We start from the raw sequence: 10,585 nt of genomic DNA, 5'->3' as shown, positions 1-10,585 counted from the left end.
TATGTTTAAAGGCCAAAGGGCTATTTCCTACCCAAGTTTACGCCTGTTTAATATGCGTAGGGTTTGAAAAGCCTAAAATACCCATCTATTTAAAATCTTAGTTAGGATTTAAAATCTCAATTAGGGTTAAGGGTAAAATCGTTATTTAATTTAAAAAAATTTAAAACAAAAGTTTTATTACATTTTCTCCCCTCAGTTTGAACATCTCGTAATTCTCTTCCATCCAAACTTTGAAAAATCAACATTGTCCCCCTAGGGTTTACAAACTGTCATCAAAGACGGTAGTTTTTAGCCATATTCACTCTCCCATATAACTTATCTTTCCATGTCGATCAAAATCCCAACCACCAACGAAACAGATTTCCTCAAACAAAGATGTCTTCCTTGGAGTATCTTCATTTCAGATGAAAATGATCGTTAGAGGTCTCAAACGAAGATGACCATCAAAGTTCTCAAACAAAGATGACGTGGTCGTGTAAGACCTCTAACAATCATCTTTGTCTAAGACGATATCATTTTTGTTGGAAGAAATCTATTTTATCAGTGGTTGAGATTTGATTGACAAGGAGAGATAAGCTAGGAGGGAGAGCTAATGTGGTTGGAGACAGTAAACTTCAATGTCTCTGGCGATGATTTGCAAACTTTAAGAGAAAAATGTTTATTTTTTAAACTTCGGGTAGGGAAAAATTGTGAAATTTTTAAATTGAAGGGGATAAAATAATAAAACTTTAATTTTTTTTGTTAAATAACAGTTTTATTTTTAACTTTAACTGAGATTTTAAATAGATGAGTAGGGCTTTGAGCTTTTCAAACCCTATGGGTATGATTTTGAGAACGTATCTAAACTTAGGTGGAAAATAGTCATCTAGCCTATGTTTAAAACGAGAATATGAATAATTCGTGTTTTTACTAACCAGGTCCTTGAGACACAAATTTATTTCACTATGGTTACCCGTCATACTTTTTAGTAATCAAATGTAAGGACAAAATAGTCAACCCATTCAATCTACAACTAACATGTGTTATGATGCACAATATTGTCTCTAAATTGACATGGGTATTGTGAAACATTACCTCGTTAAACAATATTTTCATTCTTCCAAAAAGCCCTTCGTTTAAACCCTCTCCCTCTTTTTGTCTTTGTCCCTTGATCAAGAATTACAGGTTAGGGCTTTTCTGCTTTTTGTTTATTTTGACCTTTGGGTATAAACTCTAGAAAAGAATATAATTTTGATTTTTTTCTTATTTGACTGGCTATGATGCTGGTTTCTTATTGTGAATTCTTACTGTTTATGTGTAATGAATGGAAGTATGTACTTTTGTTGTTTTGGAAATTAAATTTTTTTTTTCGAGCATAATTGGAAGCTTAATATCTCATATTTTTGCATAATTGGAATTCCAGTTCTTCAATGTCATTGATAAACAAGTTCTTGGTCTCTGGCGATTATTATGTACTGGGAAATCTAATGAGAAAGCTCACTAGAACATTTTAAATGTTTTATATCATTTTTATGGAAAGATTTGATTAAAAAAGTTCATATCTATGACATTTCTCTAAGCTTGTGTTTTCCAAGCATGGTAGATCCATGATGGTGTCTTTTAGGTGCAGTAATACCACCTGTAATTATTGGGCAGGCTATCAGGATGAAGAAGAGGAGAGCAAAAAAGCAGAGGATTGCAAAAGGATGAGAGAAGAGCTCTGATAATATCTTTGTTTGTGAGAGAGTATGCACTTCAAAGAGAATGCTAAATAAGCTTAGTGCATTATCAAAATATACAATAGTTGATATGTGTGTAACTGTTTGTGGTGTTTTCAGGCTTGATACTTGTACTAATGCATGCATAAGAATTGTTTGTGTTAATCAACACCAAGTCCTTAATTGGAATGATATCTGTCTTAAGAAATGCCAGAGTGAGTGCCTTAGGTTATCAAATTCTTCTGTTATTTCATCATAAGTTTGCTTATTATTATCTGGTTTGGATTCATAAACAATTTCTTATAATATGTTATGCTCTTGTAAATTGATGATACACCTATTTTTCACTAGTTTAGGTTGTTCTTTCTATTTAAATTGCCTTATTGTTGTTAGATGTCGAACATTTATTATGCCTCGAAATTTCCAATTTGTTTCTTAACATCTTTGTTTTCTTTGACTTAGGACGTAGGATATTTATCTCCTTATTGGTTACCCTTTTGTGTCTTGGTGTTAATAAGTTGTTGGAATATAAGTGTTGCCTTTTATTTAATCTCAGATATGGGAATCACCATCCTACCATTAACCTACAAGCCTAAAAAGGTTTAAATTATAGGATGCTAGAAGGTTGGGAATTATACTACATACCATACTCTATTTTCACTTCCAATCAAAACATTAAGTAATGAATGTTCTAAAGATTGGCAACATTTTCAATGAACTAAGCTAATCAGAAATTACTTGACACTGGGTAAAATAGTAGGTTCTAAATGTGTGACATATGCAACAACAGCAGTGGGCACATTAATTTTAGGATAATTTGCAAACTCTCTATAATTCGGTCATGCAAATACATTTGTGAATGGCTGATAGGGATGAAGCATGATGGATACTAGGTCTGAAGGTAGGTAACTGTGGTATGTGCTTATTGGTGGTAGATTAATAGAAAGGTTAGAACATACCTATCCAAAATGGGGTTGAAGTAGACTATAGACACAGTTGAGATACCTTCAATGTAGTTTCTAGTGCAAATTGCAATTGGATTTGTAGGCTAATTTGATTCCCTCAGTGCCAATGAGTTGCATTGTTATGTTTTTACAAGGTAAATGTTTTGCCATATCATTTCAATGTGTAATTAGCCTAATCAGTCTTTGCATAGGAATATTTTTATCTTTGTTAAAGTATTTAAAGGGACTTAGTCAGAAGCAACTTTGATTTGAAGCTTCATTTTTAGGCACCAACCTGAATTTGGATATGACAATAAGCACAATTATTTCCTGTGCATCATGGCACAACTTCGTATTTGTCTTATATTTACACCTTGTCTCATCCTATAAAGCTCATTTAGGCTTGAGGAGTTAAGTCAGTCCTTTGTCTCGATAATTACTATAATTCTGAGTAAAATACATACCTCATCAAGGCCAATAATAAGTTTCCACCCACTGAATTGTTAAATGATAGTTTCTTCCCTGATTCATAACTTCATTAATAGAATTTTGATAATGGAAAGACAACAACATTATTTTATTTTTCTTGAAAATTTAAACTTACAAAAAGTTCATCATAACCTTCATGCTCAATCTGCATACCATTACTGTTCTTCACCACCAAACAGTACCATTATCATTCAATAACATCCATGACTCATAATGCAATAACTACCATCATCAACCTATACATCATCATAGTATTCATCAATCACCACCTATTCACCAACCAACAACATCACAACCTATCCACATATAGTGCAAAGAACATAACAATTCATGATCGAGAATGAACAAGTGCATAGAGAAAGCTACTATCACACCCCTGATAATTGAAGGTAAACAGGTGCATTGGGTTAGCATGCTGGACTCGACGAATGGCCTAAGGATAACATGGTTAGGCATGCCTAGATAGTGTGGACGAATATTGTGAACTGAGGTAATCGGGGATCCAAGGAGTGTCAAAAGCTGTTTTGAGTCATTTGATATGTTTGGTAATCAAGCTAAACAAAGACATGTCAGGTATCATTTGATAAAGTGTGTGAGTAAAGGCACACATGCAGAAGGCATTGGGGCACTGAGATACACACACGGGGAAATACAAGATCAAACATGTGAACGTAGAAACACATATGCAAGAGATAGTGTACATACATGATCATTAAGTTGCATGGAAGCACGTAAGATAAGTGCACGTTGGGCGATGCACAGACTAAGATGCAGTGGCCCACAGAGAAAAAGAAAGCCTGTGTATAAAGGTGGGTTATGAAGGAAAAAAATGTATAGGTAAATAGAGGCAAAAGTGTGGGGGGCACAAAATAGTTGTGCACATGAGTGATACACATGCTTGATGAGTAGACATCAATGCATAAGATAAGCACTAAATTGTTGTAACAATGCCTTAAACAAGCCAAGCCAAGGGCTCAAATGATGATAGAAACTAAATTGTTGCAATAATGCCTTGGATAAGCCGAACATAGAACGAGTGGAAGATTTAACATGTAGGCAAGTTGATGTAGGGTACGTGCAAGTAAGACTGAAATGAGGCATGAGGTTAGTTAAGACCGAGCTAAACACCACCAATGAAGTGTGCTCAACCAGAAACATAAGCGGGTTGACTTATGTGCAAAAAACACTAAGGGCGAGTAGGAATTGTGAGGCTTAATAAGCTTGATAAAAGGTTGGTTGATATGAGAGTTATTTACACAATGGTTGAGATATGTCCTAGGCTGTTAGGGATGTCAATCACATGTTTAAAATTTGTAATGTTAAACTGTCCAAGATATAACTATTAGCCTTATCAAGTGGCTTGGCTATAATCAAACAACTATCAGATTCTGGCTTCAAGGTTTGGTTGCTTTTAATTAGCCATTAAATTACAAACTAAATTAACCCAAATTAGTAACCCCAACCAATATCTTTTTGACCATTATCGCCAAACTCACATTTCTCTTCTCTCTCAAATCTACAACTCTCTTATACCATTTCCCTTTTCATTTTGTCAAAACAATTTTCATTTCCTTCACTCTTACACCTTTAATAGCCAAAATGATTGACTAATAAGAATGAGAGATGGTGTGGTGTTGGTTGGGATGGAATGAATGGATATAAGTTTAAGGACTGATGAGAGAGCTTTGTTGCATGGTGCAAATAGGCATGAAGTTGCCAAGAATGATGAAAAAAATGACTTTTTAATTGACTGTGAAAGAGGAAATGGTGATAGTGATGACAATAATAACAAAGAAGAGCACACGAGAATGTTTAGGGGTGAGAGAGAAAAGAGGAAAACTTTAATATGTAGTAATATGATAATTACAATTTTTGCATCTATGTTATAGCGAAATTTCCATTGTGAATTAGGTGGCAAAATCTCATTTAACCATTTAATGGGTGAAAACTTGAAGATTCACTAAACCTTAGGTGGGAAATAATATATATATAACTCTTAAATTTAAATGTGGTGTTGTTTCATTGCTAATATAGAAATTTAGCCATATGATTTAGGAATGTGCATAGGAAAAAACAACTCGAACAAAGATGTCATTCAACCTGCAATATAAGTGAAAATGATTAAGAGATTAATAATGTTGACATGAAATTTAATCAAATGGAAAATTCTAATCAAGCTAGTTAATAAGATGCAACAAAATACACCATCTTAAAAGAAAGAAACTCCTCAAAACTAAAAACCATCTCCGATTTTTCACTATAAAAAATTCAAGCAATAACCCTCTTTTACTGACTCATTTCATCTAAGGAAGACTAAGAATTCCTATCCTCTAGAAGTGTAAGTTAAATACCATCTTCAGTTATCATTTTAGTGAGATAAAAACATAAATAAATATGAATACAATTCTTTTATGGTTTTTTTTCTGGGACAAACAGCGTGTAAAGGACTTACTGATTGGTTTCAACAACTGATTCTTATTTATTCAAGCAGCATGTAGTTCAGATGGAATGATTAAATAATTGTCCCTAGAGAGACACTAGAAGATAATATTCTAGGTTTTTTTACACTTTAAATCTTCTTTCATATCTCAAAAGACTAAACTTTTTTTGTCAACCAAATAAGAATACTATCCTATATGGAAAAAATTTACATCAGCACAAACTTACAACAATCAAAGTAGCCTATGCACCTTCGTTAGCATAGTGTGAAGCCTATAACAATAATCAAGACAATAGTAACCGATTGTACACTTTTAGAGGCATCGACGAAGTATCTCTACTGACCTTCTTTATAAAGTATAGTTTCATATATAACCTATTGTACTTTAACTTTACCTGTCTTGCATCCGTACAAGTCATCTAAAAACAAAATAAGAAACAACTTAACTTCAATTTGCATCATGAAACCAAATATAAATTGAAGAAGATGTACTACCAAATAGTGAAATCTGAAGCTAGGTATGATAAAGTTATAAACAAGATGCATCCTATAATTGGATCTTAAAACTACTTCATACATTACATTTATTAATGGATTCCTAGATGGATAAGTTGCATTACAACTAAGAATCCAATCCAATAACTGAAACCAAAAGCAAAATATTGTAATGAGAAAGAAACCAATTCATTAATTGAAACCAAAAATAAAACAAACTTGAATTCAAGCCAGTAGAAATACTCCTAATGCAGTAGAATTTGCCATAACCTCATAATAAGAAGTCTCACCTTTTATCTAGGGACAACATATGGAGTTCCACAGATCAAAGAACTACTAGCAGAGAGAAGTAAACCCACAAAGATCAAAGAAGATTTACAAGAATTGTTTAAAAAGGAGTTGTGGAGAGAAAACAATATAAAATTTATATTTATTTGTTAAAATTTTGAAAGAACCTATTCACCTATCTCTAGGCTCATTTTTAGCTATCAAGGGGTTTTTGATTTTAAACTGAACACCTGTTTGAAAAGTATTTTTCATAAGTTTTAAATGGATATTGAGGGGGACATAGTAGTTCCAAAACATCGCAAGGTAATTTGAAGAGTTAGGGCATGAGACATGACCAATATTTAGAAAGGTGAAAGTAATATGCAAGCCCAAATGAAATGTCAAAGGGTTCGAGTACATGTACAATGATTTTCATGAAAACATGTTACCCAATTTTATGCATGAGATTAGTTTTATGATGTTGCATGTTTTCTAAGTTCTTAGAGCGTGGAGCCATGTTTAGAGCTTGATCTCTTAGTACACATGTAAAACTAGAGTTTCTATGCTAAATGTGTGGGGTTTGATCTTGTAGAAGTTCTGTAACCCGTTATGATGCCACAAGCAAGTTCAACTTTACATGAAATTAGAACAAACAAATCATCAATATAAATTTTAGTAATGTTATATTTTGAGTATATAAATGGATACAAATTGGTGTATGTAATCATGTGATTGGATGTTACTTTATTTTTAATTCAAAATCACTCAATCACTTGATGATACATATAACTGTGTACCCATTTGTGTATTCAAAATGGGTACACATAGTTTTTGTACACATTTATATGATTCAAGAACCCTTATCTTACAAACATTAATATTGATTCATATAATGATATAATACATTATCTATTTATTAACATGTATCAAATTTAATTTAAATCTCTAATTTCTATTTACACATCATTTAATGATATTGATCTTAAAAATTACCCTAACTTTATCTTAAGAAGTTTGAACATCCAATTGTCATGAGTTAATTACATATTGAAACAAGAGAAATTAATTAAATTACCCAAAATTTAGGGGTGAAAAGCGAAATTACCCAACTTTTTGAATTATAAACGAAAGTGCCCTTCATGCCAAAAACAAAGAACACTACTAATCATCGTTCTCAGCCACACAAAATCGTATACCCAGCCAAACGTTTCACATACTCTCTCTAACCAATTTTCTTAGGCAATTTTCTCGAAATTTTTGATGACAAAAATGGATAAAAAGGTTAGTAAAACAATCCTTGTCATGTCTTTAAGCATTTCGGTGCAAGATTTAGTCGATTAGATGTGAAATTTGCGTGTTTAGACTTAGGGTTCCAATTTGAAAGATTTGATGAAATTGCTTGATCTATTGGTGATTTTGATAAATTTTTTTTACGTTAGATTAGTTGTAGAGTTGATTAATGTTGAAATGACGTTTGAAAAACGAAATTTGGGAGGTGAAATCTCATTACACGAAATCGACAATCACTACACTTAGGGCTGGATTCGAACCGAGCCAAGCTCGAGCTCGGCTCGGTTCATATATAGTTGGCTCGAATTCAGTTCGGCTCATTTTTCGTTATCAAAACGACATCGTTTTAATATATATTGATCAAAACAACGTCATTTTGTATCAACAATTTTATTTTAAAAATCTGACAAGTAGTTCGAGCTCGAGCTGGCTCGGCTCAAATCCAGCCCTAACTACACGAATGTTTTACTGACCACATAAATTCATATGGTTCGGGGCTAAAATGCGAGTTTTTAAACAATAAATCTTATGGTGGGACAGAATTGCAAATTTGAAAAATTCGTTAACACACGAATTTGTGTGGTGAAGGGAGGCAAAATACGTTTTTCCAAAGTTTTCTGCAACGCGAATTCGCATGGTGGGTTTTGGTAGGGCAAAATGAATTTTCCTCAAAATTATAGGCTTTTATATAAGGGGGCAAATTGAAATTTTTGCATTCTAAGTTTTTTGACATGTAGAATTCGATTTGAGGACTGTTTTTTTGAATAATATATCTATGTTTAGAATTGAATCATCTCTAATATAAAATTGATATAATTATAATTTCATTTTTTCACAAGGAGCCTAACAAAAGAGAAAAAATGATGAGGAAAAGGGAAATCAGATTCCTTATGGAAAAACACTTCAAAACTTAAGTTACTACTTGTGGATATAAAGATGTGGGAGCCCTGATTAAAAAAATATTAACAAAGCGATAGTTACAAATGTTGTGGCGTACTTATTTCAGACACTTCCTAGACTTTAAGGATAATCGATTCAGTGGAGTATTAATACATTCCTTCATCCTAAGAGTGGTAAATAAGGCGAACTCAAACGATGAGTTATGGTTTTGAGTTAATGAGATTGACATAAACTTTAGCCTGTACAAGTTTGCCATTATGACAAACATTCGATTTAGTCATATGTTGGATATTGACATATATATTCCATCGAAGGCCACAGATCTGATCTACCATACATATTTTCAAGGGCGTAAGTTAGTTGCATATGCTGATCTGAGTCATGTTTTCCAATAGAGGCTTTAAGAGGAAGACGACACAGATATAGTTAGGGTTGGATTTGAATCAAGCTTGAGCTCAAACTCGACTTGAACAAGTTTGAAACGAGCTAACCCCAAATGAGCTCGAGTTACTTATCAAGTTCGCAAGCTAAAAATTTTGATATAAAACGATGTTATTTTAACTAATATTTATTAAAACGACGTTGTTTTAATAACGAGTTAGTTAAAGCTCAAGCTCCAACCGACCTCGAGCTTGAGCTTATTCGTAGAGAGCTCGAGCTTGGCTTGGCTCAAATCTAACCCAGATGTGGTAAAGTTAGCCTTGTTGTTTTATCTTTACATAGGGTTATTAGGAAGTGATTTGAGGAAAACAATCCCCCAAAAGATATTACAATTGATTGATCATCTTGACAGTTCAATGCATACCTATGGGGAGTACAAGTGTGGCAAATGATGTATCACTAATTTGTGATAATATCACCCAAATTTCTATGGATTTGACCCAATAAAGAATATGGTATCATGAGATTTCTACTAGCATTCTAGGTAAAAAATTATGATTAAAATATAATTGATTTAATACTATTATAATTTTATAGAGTAATAGATTTAAGTTGAAATTATAGTTTTGGATATACGAGATGTTGAACACATTACATCAATGGGCGGATATCATGCGAATTTCAGGATCTGCCTAGATTTTAAGGTGGTATATGAAAGATATCTCAAGATGGAATGTTATCCCAACTATCTTCACCGAAGATGCAATAAGTAATAATTTGTTATTGATTAAAATATGTATAAGGTATAATAACAAAGTTCACTTAAACAAAAATTTATAGAATGATGTTAATTTTCCACTAGTTTTATCTTTAGTGGAAAAGGTCACAGACTAGTTTGATGACATTGTCTGATACACAGGATGTCAGATAGACAATCTTTTTCATCGACATCACTCTTATTCTCGTGAGGAGATGCATCATTGAGTCCTCTTGACATTACTTCTCTAGTCGTTGCTCCACCTCATATCGAGGCTCTTGTTCATCCTTTTGTCATCGAGCCTACTTTTGTCGATGCCCTTGTTATGACCCTTGTTATTAAACGCATAACACTGGAGCCTTCTATTGTACCATTTGCCACTAAGTACACATCAAATGATCCTCTTGTCATTGGAGAAGATTTCTCTATATGTTATTTTTGATGTTACATTGGCTCAATGGGACAATCTTATCTTAGATCGATTGACTCGTATGGAGAATAGGATGACTCGTATAGAGGACATGCTGACTTATATAAAGGACACATGATCTCATCTTTGCACAAATACTATCGTGCAGGTAAAAAAGTTAATAATTTACTAGATATTTCAATTATTTAAATATGCAAACATGTAAACCCTACATTAATTGTATATGTTGTTACAGTTTCCTCATGCCGATGATGATAGACTATCGAAAAGGGGTTTAACATTCACATCTCCACATACTATCGAGGTAAACGTTAAACTTTTTCAATATATTGGAAATGATAGTTTAGAAATACTTTTAGTATTCTGTTAACTTGTTATTGTTTATATTGTTATAGTATTAGCTTTTTGTTGAGGGACTATCCAAGAAGAATCTTATATTGACTTTTGATGTGGGTGATAAGAGATCATCACATAAAGTCTCCTTATTAACACCTT

General features: G+C 32.9%; 1 pseudogene; it reads left to right on the top strand.

Annotated features, from left to right (window-relative positions):
- Positions 1-1,575: 1,575 nt before the first annotated feature.
- Positions 1,576-5,913, top strand: LOC123213715 (annotated as a pseudogene).
- The last annotated feature ends 4,672 nt before the right edge of the window (positions 5,914-10,585 follow it).

Source organism: Mangifera indica, chromosome 4 (genome assembly GCF_011075055.1).
Source record: "Mangifera indica cultivar Alphonso chromosome 4, CATAS_Mindica_2.1, whole genome shotgun sequence".
Classification (NCBI taxonomy): domain Eukaryota; kingdom Viridiplantae; phylum Streptophyta; class Magnoliopsida; order Sapindales; family Anacardiaceae; genus Mangifera; species Mangifera indica.
The sequence above is the reverse complement of the archived record's forward strand: the minus strand, read 5'-3'. Positions and strand labels throughout refer to the sequence as shown.